This window comes from Arachis ipaensis, chromosome B10 (assembly GCF_000816755.2).
Source record: "Arachis ipaensis cultivar K30076 chromosome B10, Araip1.1, whole genome shotgun sequence".
NCBI classification, from domain to species: domain Eukaryota; kingdom Viridiplantae; phylum Streptophyta; class Magnoliopsida; order Fabales; family Fabaceae; genus Arachis; species Arachis ipaensis.
In genome coordinates this window covers 68,717,080-68,738,323 of record NC_029794.2, presented here as the reverse complement: position 1 = coordinate 68,738,323, position 21,244 = coordinate 68,717,080, and the positions used below count along the sequence as shown (strand labels likewise).

Sequence of the window (21,244 nt, the reverse complement as noted above, 5' to 3'; positions counted from 1 at the left end):
CATCAGAACAAGTCACAAAGCATGACAGACACTCAGAGTATCCAGTGAAGCATAGTCAGTCCATTCCCAAGGCTCTAACAGGAACGAACTGCTCTAATACCATTTGTAACGACCCAACTTCCAATACGTCATGATCGTACCAAAAGTAAGGAGTTACTAACCTATTTCTTTTATTAACTATTTAATATTGAGCCTTTAGTTCGGTATCGCACTTCTATTTTATGGAAAATGCCAGAAAATTTTGTTTTTGATTATCAAAATCATATATCAAACATTTCAAAATAATAATAATCACATAATTATTAATAATAATATCTGTCATACAAAAGATTTCAAATAAAACTCAGATACAAGTCCTATCTCTCTATATAAAATAAAAATCGTAAGCAATAAGGGCGAGGGAACTCTATGAAAGCAAATTAACTCATACACTTAACTTAAATAAATTCTATAATCACCCGCAGCTTCAAACTGTGTCTTCGAACCTGTGTCACTGAAAGGGTGGAAGATTTTGGGGTGAGAATAAACCACACATTCTCAGTAGGAAATGGGAATGCTGTAAAAGTAATGATTAACATGCAAATAATTAACATACTCAAGGAAGCTATATTTTTATCAAATTTTTTTGAAAATACTTTTGGTTTTACTTTATCTAATTAATTACCTCCTTCAAAATCTCTAAACTCAAAACAAATTATAGAATATAAAATTGGTCACATTAACAATTTATCAGCCACAAACAGCATCGCTCAATCATTGCAATAACTAAATAAACCAGCAACATAAGTAATAAAGCCGAACCAAAATTCACGAATATCACTCCTCAGTACTTTACTAAGTTCACAGCTTCAACAAAAATATTCAATCAAACACACAAGCAAGTCACCAAAACAAATAGTACAATCACAAGGAAAAAAAGATAAGCAACACAATCAAATGCAAATGCACAAACAAGGATGATGCATGTCTAGCCCTAGTGCAGGTAATGGGCTCATCTGTCGGTTACTAATCCGCTCCCGACATTATCCAGCAACCTCTGTCTAGATAAGACTTTCCTATTGGCTATACCCCTGTGTACAGGAAATAGCCCCTCTGCCACCACAGGGTCCACTACACGCAGGAAATAACACATCTGCCACTGCAGGGATGTACGCCGACACACCTTCTGTATATAGGAAATAACCCCTCTGCCACTACAGAAATGGAACAGGTGGTCACGGTACTTCTGTAGCAGGAAATAACCCCTCTGCCTTACAAAAATAAAATATGGATCTGTACCGTAGGAAAGCATTCTCAGTGATCACACCATTATCTATCTGAGTGCCTCACTGCAGTAGATGATCATACAAGTATATCTGGAGTTTCCTTAACGCAACAAATGAATAAACACATCTCTTGGGTTGCCTCAAGCAACAAATCATCACATAATCATTCTCATTATCATCATTCATTATCATTCTCATTATTCATCATCACTTTGACATTCTTATGCAGTACTTCTTTCTTTCTCTGTTCACTTATGTATTCAAATTCAATCATACTATACAAACTTTACATCTTTCACTTTTACAACATCTTTAGCTCAAACCATTTCTCCTTATCATTCGGATTCAAATATTATAAAATTCACCAAACTCCTGAAAAGTGATCCTTTATTTCAAGCCCAAATCATAACCCTTTTCATATTGAATCAAACTCAACATAATTCCTTTCTTAAATAATTCAAACTTGAAACATAAACCTTTTCTTGGTAATTCCAAATTCAAAATAGTATAATTCTTCTATTATTTAGATAAAACTCAAATAATATAATTTTTCAAGTTCAAATTTTCTAAAATGACTTCTCAAATAAAACATCAGGTTTTTATAAAATTTCGACAGCACCTCCCCTAAAACTCGGACTTAACCACCCTTACGGGTTCCCTCTTTCTCAACATCTCATCAAACCTTTCTCAACAATTGCCACAATAATATATTCTCAAAAATATTTGATAATAATATAGAAAATCTGTTTCTCAAATTCCATATCCAAGTAATCACCAAAACATCGACAATCTAATTTCAGTTTTATTTTTAAAATATCAAACGAATTTTGGAATTACGCAAACCTGGTATCCATGCGACCGTCTCGGATTAAGCTTTCTATTAAACCAAAAATCACAATTTTTCGCTGGCTCTAGCTTCAGAAATATAAGCAAAACCGTGACTGCTCTGTAGTGTCTTAAAACCAGAAGACAGCAGCAGCGGACAACATTCGAAATTTCATATAAAATCCAAATTAAATCCAACCACCTTCAAAATTAATGTGGTTAAACATAACTTATCTAAATTTCTTTCTCAATTGGTTCCAGGGTCATACCAGTTTTAATGAAGGAGTTACGTAGCTTGGAAGTTAGTTAATTTTCTGCTGAAGTCTGTTTTACAAATTATTGAACACAACTTCTTCCAGGTCCCATAACTCACTTATTAAAACATGAAAAACCCTGAAATTTAAATCATATATACTAAACATACTCAACTTTCACCTCCAATTGGTTGCATCTCAATATCATTCCAGAATTAGAAATTATAAAGGCTTAAAGTTACTGATTTAGAAAACAAAACCTGATTTTTACTGCATAATACATCTTACTTTAAAAATCCATATCTTTAAAACCACAACTCTAACAATTCTAAATTTTTATGAAATTAAAGTACTAGGACCAGAGTTTCGTTTAAAATTGGTTCCATTTCAAAATTCAAACTGGAGAATTTTTAATAGAGGAAACAAGTTGCTGCTGTCTTAGGCATCCTGCAGAAAACCAGATTTGGCATTCCTAATTCAAAAATTTACCATAAATCATAAACTTAATGAAAAAGCCTCAAATTTACCAGTCCAGCTTCCTATATTCCAAAGCTTAATCCAGACTTGGTCTCACGCAATTCCGATCATCACAGAATTAATTATAGATTTTCAAAGTCTCCGGCTTCATTTAAAAGTAATGCAGAAAATCAAGTTTTACATTTTTACTTTGAAAAATCATAACTAGTTCTATAGTTAATTCAAACTTCTCAAAATTGAGTCCCAACAACTTTAATTATAGTTTACTCAGCCTTTACTCTCATAGCATTTCGATTATCGTTGAATAACGGATTCACTTCCAAAGTCATCTTTTAATTTCAAAAATCAGATTTTCAGCAATTAGTTCAACATTTTAAGATTCAATCTTCCAATTATTCCTTAACCGCAACTTCAATTAATCACTAACTAAACCCATTACAATAAACCAACTCAACAGTAATAGTTTCAATTTGACCCATCAAAATACCGAAATCACAATAATCTCTCATCAAACAATTTATAATTCAATCTCACAAAATCAACAAATTCAACCAAAGTTCCAATAAAAAATCTCAATCATTCCAATCATAATTTCAGCCACACAACTCAACTAATTCAGTATAATCACATAGAGTCAGAACTTTTCAACAATTCCATCCATATCAGAGAAAACAATATCAATTACAACTTCAAACACTCACAACAAAGTCTAAAGACATTCGCAGCCTTAACCTGAATTCAATAATCCAATTGAAGCACTAAAACATCATCAAACTTACTCCAAATTTCACAACCTCAAACCAAGCTTATTTCCATCAATTAGTCTCTCATAACAACAAAACTAATTACATTCACAGCAATAATCAAAACTCAATTCATCAGTTATCCATACCAAAGCTTTTCAATAATTAACTCGGCATATTTCAATTTAATAAACTATACTAAATTAATCATTATTCATAACAGCATCTAAATTCAATCACAGCTCAGAATAATCACAACAACTAACTAATTTCAAATGCATTTCAAATCATTCATGTCAATTAAGAAATTCTTAACCATTGTTAACCATTTGCACTTATCCAAATAACTTTGTAGGCATTCTAAATTAAAAACGTTAAATCCCCTACCTCAAGGTGTCGAAATCCATAGAAATTGGGAATGCTGCACTCATGAACAACAACCTTAATAGCAGCCATATCATTTCAAAGTAGTAGCAGCAATAGTTTGGCATCTCCGATCAATGGCAGCAGCATTATTTCCGATTCATTCTTCACTCTTGTAGTAGTAACCACGGTGGCAACAAAATAGAGAGTTCAAATTCAATGGAGTCGGAAATGGAAATGAGTTCAATAGATTTGGAACTACAGATAGCTTACAATAAAATAACGGAGAAGCATCAACAGGGTTTCCGGGCAGCTCCAGTGGCGGTAATGGCTGAGCCAACGTAAACAGTAGCAGAAACAGTGGCTAAGCAAAGGACAATGGTTCCAACCTTCGTGAACTCTCTCTCTTACCGCAGATGAGCTTTCTGACGGCAACAGCTTCTGATCACAGCATGACAACCTGGCATGGTGAAGATCCTTTCTTCCTCTACTCTGCGTATATTCCGTGATGTTAGTGATGGTAGCATCCAGCTAACCCTCCTCTTCCAGCGGCGGCTCCTTCGACGGCACCAAGGCACGACGGCGACGAAAGGCACGGCGGCACAACTTCACGCAGTGGGTTGCACTCTTCCTTGCGTCACTGACTCGCGTCCTCCATCCTGAACGTCGCGCGTTCTCTCTCTCCGCTGGTCCTCGACGGTGACGGTTCCAAGGGAGATGACGAGCAAGGACAACGGTGGCTCCTCATGGTGGTCGCTCTCCTTTCGGCGACGTCAGTGGCGGAACGGGCTTGGTGCGAGGCAGAGCGATGACTGGGCTGCGACGATCGGCGTGGCTTCGACGGTGATGCTCCTCATGGCTCCACAAATGGCGACGACGACTCTGATGGTGACGGAACGCGCGGCAGCACGAGCGGAGTTGAACGGTGGCAGTGCGACGGTCACAGCGGCGGCGGGGCAGCAGCTCTTCCCTCTCTCTTTTCTCTGCTCTTCGTGCTCTTTCTCTCTGCGTTTTTTTCTTCTTTTGTGTGTGTGTGGTGTTTAGGAAGAAAGGGGGTGGAGGCTGCATTCAGAGGCTGAGGAAAGGGAAACATTAGGATTAGGGTTTCTAGGATTTGGGAATTAGGGTTTCTGATTCAATTTGGAAATTAGGATTAGAAATTAGGATTTTATAAAAGAATATGGATAGATATGAATAGATATTTTGATAAAATTGAAGGGTAGAGTAATTTTAAAACCAAATATACTTTATTAAAAATATTAGGAACATTATTTATCATTATATTGCTAAGTTCAATCAATTATTTTTAATTTACATTATAAAATGAACAAGTTAATTATATTTTGTAAAGTACTATTTAAATTCAAATATCAATTTTCTAGATTAAATCATACAAATCTCTATTATTTTTCTATCTCTGAAACTTTAATTTCAATTTATAAAATAATTAATTATAAAAAAAATTGTACATAAATATTAATTGACTTAAAGTATTTATAAATATCAATCTAATCATTTCTAATAAAATAATTTCTAGGAGTTCAAATTAATAACATAATTCATTCAAAATAGAATTTATTTAAATTAAATTATACAATTCTTCTTATTTTTCAATTATCAAAATTATAATTTCAATCATACCAAATATCTAATAAAGATTATATAAAAATTCTAATTAATTTAAACGTCAATTATCATGAAACTCTATTTAATCACCTTTAGTAAAATAATTTTCTTAAAATAAAGTTATCAACAAATATAATAAATCACAAATAACTAATTATTTGATTTTCAAATATTAGGGTTGTTACATAAGCAAGTATCACCTAACACGAATGCATCGATTATACACAATAACCTAATGATAGATAATGAAATCAAATCACATGGTGGCCAAAACATGCAATTCAGAAAGGTGTGTGTGCGCACACATCAGTGTGTCTTCTCCTCTGTATGAGATCTCCCACTTTGGATGCATTCCTTCCACTTTTTTAAAGCTATTCTTGTTTATTGAACCTGAAATCACTCAAGAAAATATATCACGGCATCGAATGGAATAAAAGTAGAATTAAATTGATTAATTTAAGCATAAAAAAGCATATTTTCATATTTAGGTACAATTTAGAGAGAAATCACAAAAGTATGCTAGTCAAGTGAATAAATATGAGTTTATGTGATGAAATTCACTCGATTCAAGCCAAAATTTACCATCAAATATGGGTTTATCAATTGCCCGTTGAATTTCGTCAAAAATTCATTCTTACCCAAAAATTTTTGCATATCCATTTTCACCAATTCCAATTCCAATTCAGTTCAAAACCATTCCAATACCACTTATAAGTTCCCTCAACATACACACTCATACAAACAAAATCCACAACCAATCATCATCAAATATCTCATACTCATTCAACATTTCACACCACTTACCTCAACTTACCTCATAGGAGATTTCTCACCCTATCACAGCCTCCAGCCTAATTTAGATAAAGTACAATATTCATACACCCAATTCTCGATTAACATTTCAACACACATACTTTCATGCAACATAGCACTATCATATATCACAATATTCAATTGTAGCAATATCACATAGTACCTCTCAATTCATCAAAAATTCATTATTTTCACTCTCAATTTTATGCCAAAAACATATCAACTAACTCAATACTCATACTAACCATTATTCAAGCATATCAATAATCAATTCTATTCAACTTATTGTAAAATCTGGCCAAATCGTAATTAATAAAATAATAAATTAAATATGAGCGAACATGGTTAAAAAATTTAGCAATCAGAATTTGATAATTTAAATATGTTATTTGGACTCAGTGAATTTTTCTGAGTCAAAAAATATAGTTTTTTTGCGTGAAAACGCGCACTGAAGATTGACCGGCAGTACCGACTAAGATCTGTCTGGTACTGTGGCTGAGGAAATTAATTAGAAGAGAACAAAGTTAAGAAATAAGAATTTATAATTTGGGAAGAACAAATATTTAAACAAAGTGAACTGGGCCCAAGTGGGCCCAAGACCCAACATATATATAGCCTTATTAAGGCCATTCTGTAGCCACATTCCCCCATTCTTGTGTGAATCATGGTGAGAGAGAAGAGAGGAAAAGGAAACTAAAACCCTAACCCCTTTCAATCATCAAATCACCATAACTTGAGCTACGGAGCTCCAATCGACGAGCCGTTTGTAGCCACGCGTTGTTCTCCATGCCCTCTTCAATTCCATCTAGGTATTGTGGTAAGTACTCATTGTACTCTGCCCAATTTTCATTTTCCTCTCGGAATTTGAATTTGGTTGTGGGTTTTGAGTAATTTTGTGATTTTGGTTGTTTAGGACTGCTCTAGTATGAGCCATTGGTGATATTCATCATAAGGTTCCGTGGATTGAGGTAAGAAATCACTAAGCCTTGTGATTTTCTAGATTTCCTGAACCCTAGGTTCATGTATGTATGATATTAGTTCTGTTAGAGTTTTTGGGTGAGATTTTGGTGCTCTTGGGAACTCGAGTTTGGTTTGTGGACCTCTTGGTGAAGCTTAGAGCTAGTTCTTGGTGGAGAATTTGAAAGGAAATGCCAAATTATTGTGACTACAAGAGGTTTCCTAGGTTAAATGCCCTTAGGGTTAGGTATGAATTATGTATTCGGATGAATTCGATATGCGTAGATGATATGTTATGGTAATTGAAGGATTGTATGAGATTAGTGTAGTAGTAAATAATTGGTATGTTGTTGGATGTAGTATTTGATGATGAATTGTGTGAATTATGAGTTATACATGTATGTATATATATATATATTGATTGGTGAATTTTGGGCCGTAGGCCGTGAATTTTGGGTCGGAGGCCGGAAGAGGTAAGAAAGGTGAGTTGATCTATGTAATTGTGTGATGTTATATGAGATTAAATGGATTTGGACATTGAATGTGTGAATAAATGGAATGATTATTGAATAATGAGAATTTAGGAATTTAGGAGTGGAATTTGATGAATTTTGTTGGATTATTTAAATAAGATGGGTTTGAGTTTGGTTGAGTGTAAATTGGTGAATTAGGTTGGTTTGTGGTCAATTTGATAGATGAAAATGATTTTGGCTTGTGAACCTTGGAAAAATTGGTGATTTCTGCTTTTAGGTAAAAACTGACTTTTAACCAATTTTGGCGGTTCGTAACTCAGTCCTCGGAGTTGGAAATTCTTCAAAACTAGATTTTTATGAAAGTTCATTCAACGATCTTTCCAACGGTTTAAGAATGGTTGAAAAAAGAATTTTGTCGAAAAGTTATAAAGCTTTGAAAATTGGGGTCAAAAACTAGTTTTTTACACTTAACAGCTTTTACCTTTTCTGCAATACTTGCGTACGTGATAATGTCACGCTGTCCAGGCACTGGGCTCTGTCTAGTTGCCTCGCGTACACGAACGAGGGCACGCATACGTGGTAAAACCGAAATCAAAGCCTCGCGTACGCAGAAGGTGGTACGCGATGCAAGCAAACGTTGCTATCTTCATCACTCGCGTAGGAATTGAAAAATGACTAATTATTAAAAAACTGATGTTAAATGTCCTGAATGAGTACGATGTGGATTGGGATAACAATGGATACATGGTGAATTGTTAAGTGTTAAGGTAGGTAGCATATGAATTAGGCTTGAACCTGGCCGAGTTTGACATTGGTTGGCATGTCATTGTAGTTATGATGAGTGGGATCCATTAGTTGCTTAGTATGTAAGGTTATGGCGTTACACTTAAGGAAAAAATAGTTGAGTGGGAGATTTTTGTGATTGGTTGATTAAGGTCTTAGGTAACGTGTTCATGAAGATTGAGGATTTTGAGGAGATTTTGATTTAAACATAGAGATGCGCAAAGGACCTAAGCTACAATCGGATTCTTAGTGGATGAAATTTAGAGTGACGCAGCAGAAGCATTAAAATAGGATAGTTGTAAATGGGAGCTATAAAAGATGATTAGAAATACTTTAGGTTTGAATACCTGAAAGGTTTAGCGAGTTAATGCCAATAGTGATTTGCAGGTAATTAAGTTTAATTGTGGCTATGAGATTAGATTGATTCTGAAATAGCTGTCTAAATAACTAGAGGCGTAATTGGATTTGTGCTTAAATTGTGATGGATAAATTATTGGTCTTTGAATGATGGATTTAGAAGACATTGAATTGAAACATTGAAGTTGTATTGAGGTTAATTTCAGGGAACCCAGGAAGGGTGGTGAGTTTCGGTTTTAGGGTAAGTTTTATGAAGGGTGAGATGAACATAACATTTGGTTAGTTATTTAGAGAAACATATAAGAAGCTAAGAGTGTAACGGATAAATATAGCTTAAACTGGAATTGGGAATAGGGTGTCAAGAATTGATGTTAAAGAATGGCAAAATGAATGTAAGAGGTCGGTTGAATATGAGAGAGCGTATATGAAGATTTGATAGCAAATTTTCGAGGACAAAAATTTCTGTTAGGTGGGTAGGTGTAAAATCCGGTCAAACCGTAATTAATTAAATAATAAACTAAATATGAGAGAACAAGGTTAGAAAATTTAGCAATCCGTATTTGATAATTTAAATATGATATTTGGACTTAGTGGATTTTTCTGAGTCGGAAAACATAATTTTCTGCGTGAAAACGCGCACTGAACGATTGACCGGCAGTACCGACTGAGATCTGTCCAGTACTGTAGCTGAAGAAATTAATAATTAGAAGAGAACAAGGTTAAGAAATAATAATTTGTAATTTAGGAAGATAGAAATACTTAAAATACGATTTAAAACTCTAATCTTAAAGGTTTTGGCCCAAAATTGGGCCAACAAGCTAAACTAAGTGAACCGGGCCTAAGTGGGCCCAAGACCCAACATATATATAGCCTTATTAAGGTCATTCAGCAGCCACATTCCCCCCATTCTTGTGTGAATCATGGTGAGAGAGAAGAGAGGAAAAGGAAACTAAAACCCTAACCACTTTTGATCTTCAAATCACCATAAATTGAGCTACCAAGCTCCAATCAATGAGCCGTTTGCAGCCACGCGTCGCTCTCCTCACCCTCTTCGATTCTATTTAGGTGTTTTGGTGAGTATTTCTTTGTACTCTGCTTAGTTTTCATTTTCCTTTCCAAATTCGAATTTGGTTCTGGGTTTTGAGTAATTTTGAGATTTTGGTTCTTTAGAAGTGCTCTAGTATGAGCCATTGGTGATATTCATCACACGGTTCAATGGGTTGAGGTAAGAAATCACTAAGCCTTGTGATTTATTAGATTTCATAAACCCTAGGTTGATGTATGTATGATATTGGTTCTATTAGAGTTGTTGGGTGAGATTTTGGTGTTCTTAGGAACTCGAGTTTGGTTTGTGGACCTCTTGATGAAGCTTGGAGCTAGTACTTGGTGGAGAATTTGCAAGGAAAGGCCAAATTATTGTGACTACAAGAGGTACGGTTTAAGTTATATTTAAGTACCGTGTAATGTGATGAGGATTCCTAGGTTAAATGCCCTTAGGATTAGGTTTGAAATATGTATTTGGATGAATTCGATATGTGTAGATGATATGTTATGGTAATTGAAGGTTTGGATGAGATTATTGTAATAGTGGATAATTGGTGTGTTGTTGGATATAGTATTTGATAATGAATTGTGTGAATTGTGAGTTATACTTGTATGTATATATATATTGATTGGTGAATTTTGGGCCGGAGGCCGGAAGAGGTAAGAAAGGTGAGTTGATGTGTGTAATTGTGTGATGTTATATGAGATTTAATGGATTTAGACATTGATTGTGTGAATAAATGGAATTATTATTGAATAATGAGAATTTATGAATTAAAGAGTGGAATGTGATGAATTTGGTTGGATTATTTAAATAAGATGGGTTTGAGTTTAGTTGAGTGTAAATTGGTGAATTAGATTGGTTTGGGGTCTATTTGATAGATGAAAATGAGTTTGGCTTGTGAACCTTGGAAAAATTGGTGATTTCTATTTTTAGGTAAAAATAGATTTTTGACCAATTTAGGTGGCCTGTAACTCGGTCCTCGGAGTTGGAAATTCTTCAAAATTAGATTTTCATGAAAGTTCATTCAACGATCTTTCCAACGGCTTAAGAATGGTTGAAAAAGGAATTTTGTAGAAAAAGTTATAAGGCTTTGAAAATTGGGGTCAAAAATTGGTTTTTTTACACTTAACAGCTTTTACCTTTTCTGCAATACTTGCATACGCGAGGATGCAACGTGACGCGGGCACTGGGCTCTATCCAATTGCCTCGCATACGCGAACGGGGGCATGCGTACGCGGGAGCTCCGAAATCGAAGCCTCGGTACGCGGAACGTGGGACACGACGCGAGCAAACGTTGCTGTCTTCATCACTTGCTTACGCGAGCTACCTGCATGTGTACGCAAAATTCACAGATTTTTTGAAAAGTGTATTTCTATGTATTTTAACCATTATTTTGGCCTTCCTAACCCTTCTAAACCCCGACAAAAATATAAAGCCGGTGTAAATATGGGTAGAGGGGTTAGAAGTAAGAATTAATGGGGTGAGTCAGTGAATTGAATGGAGAGAACAAATTAAGATGGTGTATGATGGTGATAATGAGAATGATGTGATTATGAGAGTGAATGGATAGCAATGAATGAACTTAATTAAGTTTAAGTGTGATTTGAAAATGAGAATGATGAGGATTATGATATTGACAATGAAGAATGATAACGATTATGATATTGATAATGAGAACGACGCTGATTTTGAGATTGACGATGAGAATGATAAATATTATGAGATTGATATTGAATATGATTGATAAACCACTATTTTATGATTTATCTTGTGCTCAATTGAGTGGTTTTTATCAAGTCTTTTCTCACTTATTCATATAATTTGCATGGTTTTACAATTCCTTCCTTATCCTGTGATATATGTGAAAACATGTTCCCTAGACCTTAAAACTGCGAATTTTAATTATCCTTTATTACCATTCGATGCCGTGATTTGTGTGTTAAGTATTTTCAGGATTTTTAGGGCAGGAATAGCTTAGAAGACAGAAAGGAAACATGCAAAAGTGGAAGGAACGCGAGAAAATGAAGTTTTTGAGAAATTGGCAGTGACGTGCGCACATGGACGACGCGGACGCGTGCCTAGCGCAGAACACGAGCGACGCGTACGCATGACTGACGCGTACGCGTGACAAGGAAAATCGCCAAATGACACGCACGTGTGACCTACGCGTACGTGTGACAGGGGCCACATGTAGAAAGTTATAGAAAGCGATAGGGGCAATTTCTAGGCTCCTTTTTAGCCCAATTCCAAGCCAGAAAACACAGAATAGAGGCTGTAGAATGGGGGAATCACTCATGGATTCAATCATTCATTCATTATTCACAATTTAGGTTTTAGATGTAGTTTTCTAGAGAGAGAGAGGGGGGCTCTCCTCTTTCTAGGTCTTAGGATTTAGGATCTCTCTTAGTTTTAGGATTACTTCTTCTCAATTCCATGTTCAATGTTCCTTTAATTTAGTTTCTCTTCTACTTTTATTTATTCTAGTACTTTGGTTCATCTATTTCTCTTGTTAATTACTTATTTTCCCAATTTGGTTTATGAACCTTCCCATGTTAGATTTGATTTTATATTTAATGCAATTTGAGGTATTTCAGATTTATGATTTTAATTTAGCTTTTTACATTCTTAGCTTCAATTGATTAATTGGTGACGCTTGAGTTATCAAACTCTTTGTTGATTGATAATTGGAATTCGCTGGTTAATTTGGATCCCTCTAAAGCTAGTTTTTCCTTAGGAGTTGACTAGGATTTGAGGAATCAAATTGATTAGTCCACTTGACTTTCCTTTATTTAGTAAGGGTTAACTAAGTGGGAGTAATGAACAATTCCTATCACAATTGATAAGGGTAACTAGGATAGGATTTCCAGTTTTCATACCTTGCTAAGAGCTTTATTAGTTATTACTTTAATTCTTGCAATTTACTTTTCCTGTTCATTATTCAAAAATCCCAAAAAGATAATCTTCCATAACTAATAATAAATCACACCTCCCTGCAATTCCTTGAGAGACGATCCGAGGTTTAAAAACTTTGGTTATCAATTTTATTAGGGGTTTGTTAGTTGTGACAGCCAATTTTTTGTACGAAAGGATTCTTTGTTGGTTTAGAAACTATACTTACAATGAAGATTTATTTGTGAATTTCTTTACTAGCAGATCTCCGTTCGTCAAAAAATGGCACCGTTGCCGGGAAATCGCAAATGTGTGCCTTATTATTGGTTATTGTAAATATTTGCTTGTGCTTGTTTATTTATTTTTGTTTTTGTTTTTCTTTTATTTTTATTAGCTACTATGAATTCTCACCCCTGTCGCTTTGAGTTTGGTTTCAATGTTGTTGTAAGGAATGGGCACTATAATAAGAACATGCATCAAGGTTGGAATAATCAAGGATGGGAGAAGCCACAAGGATTTGATCAACCCTCTTGGTGACAACCCCCTCCAATGCGCTATAACCAACAACCATTCTATGATGCATACCATGACAATAGTTATGGTGGACCTTTCCGTGACAACCAACCTCCACCAAATTACTATGGTCAAGAGCCATTCCGAGGTGCGTGCCAAGATGATAGATATGGTGGACCCCCTTGTAGTTACCAACAAGCCCCACCCTATGCTTATGAACCCCCTCCTCAACATAGCTCTGAACCACCACACTCACAAGCCCCCTACTATCAAACACCCTCACATGAACCTAACCATTATCCACCCAATCAACCACCCTATGAGCCATATGAACCATATATAGAACCACCCCAATTCCAATCCAATTACTCCCAAGAACCATCACTTCCATATGCACCACGTCCATATCCATCAACCCAAAAGCCATATGATCCTAATCATACAATCCGAGCAGAACAAGGATTGCAGGATCGTCTCAAGGAAACAGTGGATCAATTTCATGCAACCCTTCATCAACTGGAGCAAGCGATAAATCAATTAGCTTCCCGACGTTCGGACACTCAAGGAATTCCCATGGCTTCATGTGGAAAATCTAATGAAGAACGTAGAATGAAGGAGACACTAGAAACTCCTGTTGACAGCAAGGAGCATGACGTTTTACTAGAACAAGTAGAGGAAGCCAGAATTATCGAAGAAGAAGAATTGGTTGAAGACTTAGGAGACGCTGAACCTCCATGGGAATCAATAGTTGTAGAGAATTCCACCAAGAAATTTGCAATTGATACTAAGGAGGATAGTGCACAACCCCCAAAGCATGTATCTTATGAAGAATTGGATGGAACAGATCAAGAAGCAAGTTCCCTTGGCAATGCTAATCATGAATCAAGCTCTCTTAGTGATAAACTTGCATCCGAAATTGAACTCCTTGAGCTTGAAGAACCTTCCCCAAGTGAATACGAAGATGATATGGAGGTAGAATTTTCTCAACCTCCAACTTATGACTTGAGTGACGAGGAAGAAGTTGAAGACTTTGATCAAGACGAGATTTCAGTTGAAGAGGTTTGCAAGGAGGTAGCAGAATTCACAGAAGAGTACAAGGGAGTGAAGCTTGAAAGACCACTGGAAACACCTCTCCCAAGGCCATTAATACAAATTTCAAGTGGGTAAAATCCTTAGCCTTTATCTTTACTTTCCTACTTGAGTATGGTTTGCTTGAAATAGATGGCCAGCATAAAGCTCTTTGTGGCTTTAAGAGTAAGAGGGAGATGGTTAGTAATAGGAGTTGGCATGCAAGGTTCAATATGGTTCCACGCTCCAAATTGAGGTGCAAGGATTGGTATAGAGCTTGATTGAATGGGTTTCGGAAGATGTTTGGGTATCTCAGTGAAAATTCAAATTGCGTACCGCCCGGTTGGAACAATATAGATCAAAACAAAGACGGGTACAAAAGCAAAGTTTGGGATCCTGGAATTCGTTCTAATAATCAACACTCCTGGAGCCTGGTCACTTGCTTTAACTTGCTCGAAGGCTTTATGTGCCTAGTTTGGGGCCCCAGAGGCCATTGAAATTGCAAACGTTGGTGGAGATTTCTGGATGAATTCAAGCATAAGCCACCATGACAGAGAGCTCACCAAATGTCCAACTTAAGGACTTTAACTAAAAGTGGTAGGTGGGAGACAACCCACCATGGTATGATCGTCCTTTTTCAGTCTTAGTCTTATTTTGTTTTGTTTTTTTCCTAGTTTCATTTTATTTTATTTTTCCCTAGTGTCATTCATCATGTCTTCATCAGCATCTGCATCTTGCATTCTACATACTCTATGAAAAAAAAGGGGCACACCACGCATGGGTGTCGATCCCAAATCGGCGTTTCCATCCAACGACCAGAAAGTTGGGCTGGAATCGTACGGCTGGTGAGCTATAGGCACAAATTGGCCCACGTGTACGCGTCCATGACGCGTTCGCGTCAATTTCATTCTAGCACATCACGCGTGGGCGTGAGCGACGCGCTTCCGTCGCATGCAAATTTTTGCCCCCTCAAATGAAACAGAGAGTTACGCCAAAACGATGCTGGAATCGTGCATTTAGCACAATTCTGGTCGGCGCGTACGCATGCTTCACGCGCACGCGTCATCTCCACGTATCCTGTTTTACACGTTCACGTCCATGACGCGTACACGTCACTTGATTTTTGCCACACCCACGCTCACGCGTGATCCACACGTACCCGTGGATTTGAATTTACTAACCCCCCTGACGCGAAAACCCTAGACCCCTCGCGTGTTCCTCCCCTCCTCTCTTCACCAACGTCCCCTTCTCTTCTCCTCCCTCCAACCTCCGTCACAGCACCCACCTCCCACCACCAAACCTCCATCGCAGCGCCCAGACCGTGGCCGACACCGCCATCCCCTCTTCCCCCTTTTCTTTTCCTTCCCTCTCTCCCATTCCCCCTCTCACCTTCCCGCCACCCCAAGGCCACCGCGGACAACACAGACCCACCGTCCACCACCACCTCGCCGCCACCGTTCCCCCTCTCTCTTATTCTTCCTCTCTTCCTCTCTCTTTTTCTCCTCTCACTACGCACCGCCGCGGGTACCATAGCGCCGCCGTGCCGCTACCCCAGCACCGCTGTACCACCCCTCTCTCTTCGTTTCTGTTTCTTTCACTACCCACCAAGGTTTTGCTGCTCTCTTCTCTGCGTTTTACCCTCTTCTTTTTATGTTCAAGTAGTCAGTTAACATAATTTAATTTATGTTCAATTTAGGTTAGTTAGATATGCATGATTCGTAGTGGATTCTAGGTGGTTAGGTAGCTAGGTTGTGGTTAGAGGATATAGGTCTGATAAGTGCTCTGTACTTGCTGTTTGAATTAGTTCGATATGCTGTGCCCTATGCTGAGTTGTTATTGATGCCATGTTCATTGTTCATTGTTTGCCTTTGACACTGGTTTCTTGTTGCTGCTGCGTCTTATCTGAATTTGATGTGATTACTTGATAATTCAGTTGTTCATGTCAGATTTTAGTAAAATTCAAATTTGAGTTACTACAGCTATTCGATTCCTGTTGCAAGTTGGTCTTCATTATTAATTCAGTGAATTTACTTCCTTGAATACATATCTCTTGCTATTGCTTGCTTTCTGAATTTGATAAGGCTAGGCTCATTGCATATACCTGCCGATTGCTGTTTTGGACTGACTCACTTGCTACATTCTCTTCAATTTACATATGACTTTAATTACTTATTTTCCTAATTTAGTTTATGAACCTTCCCATGTTAGATTTGATTTTATATTTAATGCAATTTGAGGTATTTTAGATTTATGATTTTAATTTAGCTTTTTACATTCTTAGTCCACTTGACTTTTCTTTATTTAGTAAGGGTTAACTAAGTGGGAGTAATGAACAATTCCCATCACAATTGATAAGGGTAACTAGGATAGGATTTCCAGTTTTCATACCTTGCTAAGAGCTTTATTAGTTATTACTTTAATTCTTGCAATTTACTTTTCTTGTTCATTATTCAAAAACCCCAAAAAGATAATCTTCCATAACCAATAATAAATCACACCTCCCTGCAATTCCTTGAGAGACGACCCGAGGTTTAAATACTTCGGTTATCAATTTTATTAGGGGTTTGTTACTTGTGACAGCCAATTTTTTGTACGAAAGGATTCTTTGTTGGTTTAGAAACTATACTTGCAACGAAGATTTATTTGTGAATTTCTTTACTAGCAGAAATCCGTTCGTCAATGATCCAAATTGGGATGCACCTGCCTGGGTAGATGCAGTGGCATTGATCCACTTGCTCTAGGATATGATGAGATATACCTGCCTGGGTAGATGTATTGGACTGATTTCGTATGCTCCAGGTTTGGTTTGAAACTTCTAGGGTAGATTCAGTGGTTAGCCCCCACTTGCTCCCAGTCGAGGATGATTTGATATTTGTGAAATTATCTGAGCTTCGAATTTCCTTGGGTAGATGCAGTGGGTCGGCTCTACTTGCTCCAGGTTGAGATCCGAGATTCTGTTGACCTTGCATCTTAAGATGTGGCCAAACACTTAGACCTTTCCAGATGAGCCCTCCCCCTGGATATTTTATTTGATTGATTATGATTTTGAGCTTGGGGATGCGTGCTCACAGGGACTGTCCAATGGTTAGCTACCAGGACATGTCGAGTTGGCTATGTAACCGACAGATGATATCATCAGCTATAGGGGAGTCATACATCATTTGCATATATTTGATTTGTTTGGGTTTGCTTATTTTTATTGGTTTGACTAATTGTATATGCCATACTATGTGATTAGGTGCTATTTGCCTTACTTGAATCTACTTGTGTGTTACTTGTCTGCATTGCTTGTGTTTGTACAATTGAGAGGTCTCTCATGCTGGTGTTGGTTGACGCTTAGGGTTGTCCATGTTGAAATAAAATGAATGAGATGATTTGAGCTCCCTGGGTAGATGCAATGAAGTGATTTCACTTGCTCCAAGTAAAGATATGAGGTACGAATAAAGAATTGCTGAGACAAAATAGCTGGTGATGGTTCTGTTTATGATTCTAGTTCTATTATGTTGGAAAGTTAGAAAGTTGGGAAGGATGAGAAAGATGAATTAGATTTAGTATTCCCTTATGACAGTTGCCTATCTATGGATTAGTGAGAACCTAAGATGAATAATTGAACGAAGGAAGTTTAGGATGCTTAATGAGTTTTTATTTCAATGCATTGTATTTATTTTGCACTTTTACCGTACTGGGAACCCATGGGTCAGGGGTTCTCATTCCGTATATATCTCTTGTTTTTCAGATGCAGGTCCAGGTGCTTAGCAGTGAGCTATGCTTCATCTGAGAGATGACGAAGATTATTATTATTCTGTTTTATTTTGCTTAGAATCTCTCTTCTTTTGTTAGAAAAATTTCTGTTATGTATTTAATCCTTTTGAAAACTTGCTTATAGAGGCCCTTATGTATCTTTTGGGAGAGATAGGGATTATTGTTGTCAAACTGTTTAATTCTGTATCCTAGTTGACCTAAACTTCGCGGGTCACGACTAGTGGCTAATTGCTTCTGTTATATATCTATATTCTGACTTTATGTTATTCTTCTTTGTGGTTTTAACTTTTTATCATTTTCAATTTAAGCTATATCTTCTGTTTTATCGATGCGTGAGTGTTACAACTTCGTGATTTTATTATCACTCTCTTTAGGCTTCTCGATTAATACTTTCTTCCAATTATATATATGTATGTATTATAATCCACCTTGAGAGTTGTACCACCTTATTATCATTGACTTATGACTCGAGCATAAGGATTTAAATATTAGGGTGTAACACTTATCCTAGGGGCAAGTAACCTTGATTTTCACATAACCTTACATAATGCCTACTCAAAACTACCACACGTACCTTAATGCCGTAATTTCAAGCCTTTCCTTTTCAAAGTTTCACTGAGCCAAGCATCCAATTACTCAATCTTTACCCACTGAAACGAGTGATGGATACCGCTAAGAACATAAGCTAGAGAACCCTTATAATATCGAAATCACAAAAAATCTTAAATACCCAAACCAAAAATGTGATTTCAGTTTTGAATGAGAAACTGGAGCTAGAATTTTGAGTTACTCACCAAACCATGCATCACATGTTTGTTGATTGTTAGATGAAAAGTAAATCCTTGAAAGCATGATTAGAGGAGACTTGAGTGATTAAAATCCTAAACACCAAGCGTTGAGAGTGTATACACATCTGGTGAGGGTTGGATCACTCAATTCTATGTTTTCACACCTCTTATTATGTATTCTTGCAAGTTGCTTCATTTTGATGAGGTGAATCAATTCTTTAGATTTTGATTGCATTGAATTATTTCTTTGCTTCTAGCCCTATATGTTTATATACTTGCTTGGAAATTTGTTGATTTGTTTTCACCAAATCAATAGTAAACTATAGTATGGATAGATATAGATAGTATATAGTATACTTGCATGCATATAGGTAGTTGTATTTAATAAATTGTTTACCCCTTGATCATTCTCCTTGTTTATGTTTAGCATGAGGACATGCTATTGTTTAAGTGTGGGAGAATTGATGAGTCCATATTTGACGATAAGTTTTGGCTTGAATTGGATGGATTTCATCATATAAACTCACACTTAATCACCAAAATAGCATACTTTTGTGATATCTCCCTAATTTGGACCTAAATATGAAAACATGCATTTTTGTGCCTAAATTGATCATTTTAATCCTACTTTTATTCCATTCGATGCCGTGATTTATTTCTTGAGTGATTTCAGGTCTTAGAGGCAAGAATGGATAGGCAAAAGTGGAAGGAAGTATGTAAAAAGGGAGAACACATGAAAAAAACAAAGGAGAAACACACAGCCAAGTGTGCGTATGCACAACCTCCTATGCGTACGCACAAGTACCTGCATGTGACTTCATTAATGAAGCATGTGGCTTGCGATTTTTGGGGCTTCTTGGCCCATTTTTGGAAGCCTAGAGGCTGAATTAAGTGCTATATAAAGGGGACTTCATTCCATATCAAAGCATTAGCTTAAATTAGCTTAGGAGGCCTCATTACATACATTACATAGATAATTAGGAGTAGGAGTAGTGTAGAGTAGAAAAGTCTCTCTTAGGGTTTACTTAATTTTCATTGTAGCATTTTATACTTCAATTTTGGTCTTGGATTTTGCTATCTCATTGTAAGTACTCTTTAATTTCCCTTTTAATTTCACTACTCTTGCTACACTTTCTTCTATTTCAATTCACTTTGTTAATATATGCAATTTTGATTTCTTGAAGTTTTGGTTGATGAATTTAATATTTTGTGAGTTCACTTTGGTTGTTTGAATGTTTATTATGGATATTGTGAATGGTTTGGTTATAGTTTTCATTTTTCTTTTCAATTTACCATGTTTTGTTTTTATGCCCACAAGGTATTTGTGAAAATTTCAACTATATATTTTGAGTAGATTTTCATACCTTGGCTTGGGAAATAAGTTCCTAGATACTAGAGTCATAATGTCTGACATTTAGGGGTAATTCTTGGGTAGTTAGTTGACTCTTGTTTCCATTGATGCTAGTTTTTACCAAGTTAATTGGTAAGTTAGCTAGGACTTATGGATTAAGGTCAATTATGCTTGCTTGAGTTACTTCTCAATGTTAGGGTTGACGAAGCGAGATTGACTCATCATAGTTGCCATAGTTGTGGTTATGACGATGATAGGATTTCTTAATTCTCATTCCCAAGTAAAGACTCTTTTATGCATTTATAGCATTTTCACTAAGTTTTGATCTTGTTCCCTTTTAATTGCATTAATTGTCCTTTTGATCATTTGTTAGTTCTTTTATTTCTTAGTTCCTTTAATTTTTCATTCCTTGATTCAAAACCCCCTTTTTCCTCACAACTAAGAGTGTGACATCTTAATTGCATTGTCCGAGGGAGACGCCCGAGGTTTAATTACTCTCGGTCATTTTTATTTGGAAATTAAACTTTGATGGTGGGAGTTGGTTGCCGGTTTGGTCTATACTTGCAACAGAAGTTATTTTAACCGGAAAAATCCAAATCGGCACAATCCTCAAACTTCATCAAGTTTTTGGTGCCGTTGCCGGGGAATACAGTTGGTGTCATATTTTTTGTTGTTGTGAATATGTCCATAGTGTAGATAGCTTACTTTTTGGTTATTTGGTTATTTTCGTTAATATTTAGGTTCTTGTTTTTCTCTTTTATTGATGTCTTTTGCTTTTATTTTCTACTTTCTTTATGAGTTATCACCCTTGTTGCTTGGAGCTTGGTTGTGATTGTATTGTAGGATTTGATAAATTCAAAATGGGATTGCATCATGAAATGGGAGAATC

General features: G+C 36.4%; 1 long non-coding RNA gene across 1 annotated transcript; it reads right to left on the bottom strand.

Annotated features, from left to right (window-relative positions):
- LOC107624504 lies at nt 437-5,068 on the bottom strand. The gene is made up of 3 exons (XR_001616913.2): nt 4,201-5,068; nt 3,952-4,099; nt 437-493 (listed from the first exon to the last, which is right to left on the bottom strand). It is a non-coding gene; the product is annotated as an uncharacterized LOC107624504 (long non-coding RNA).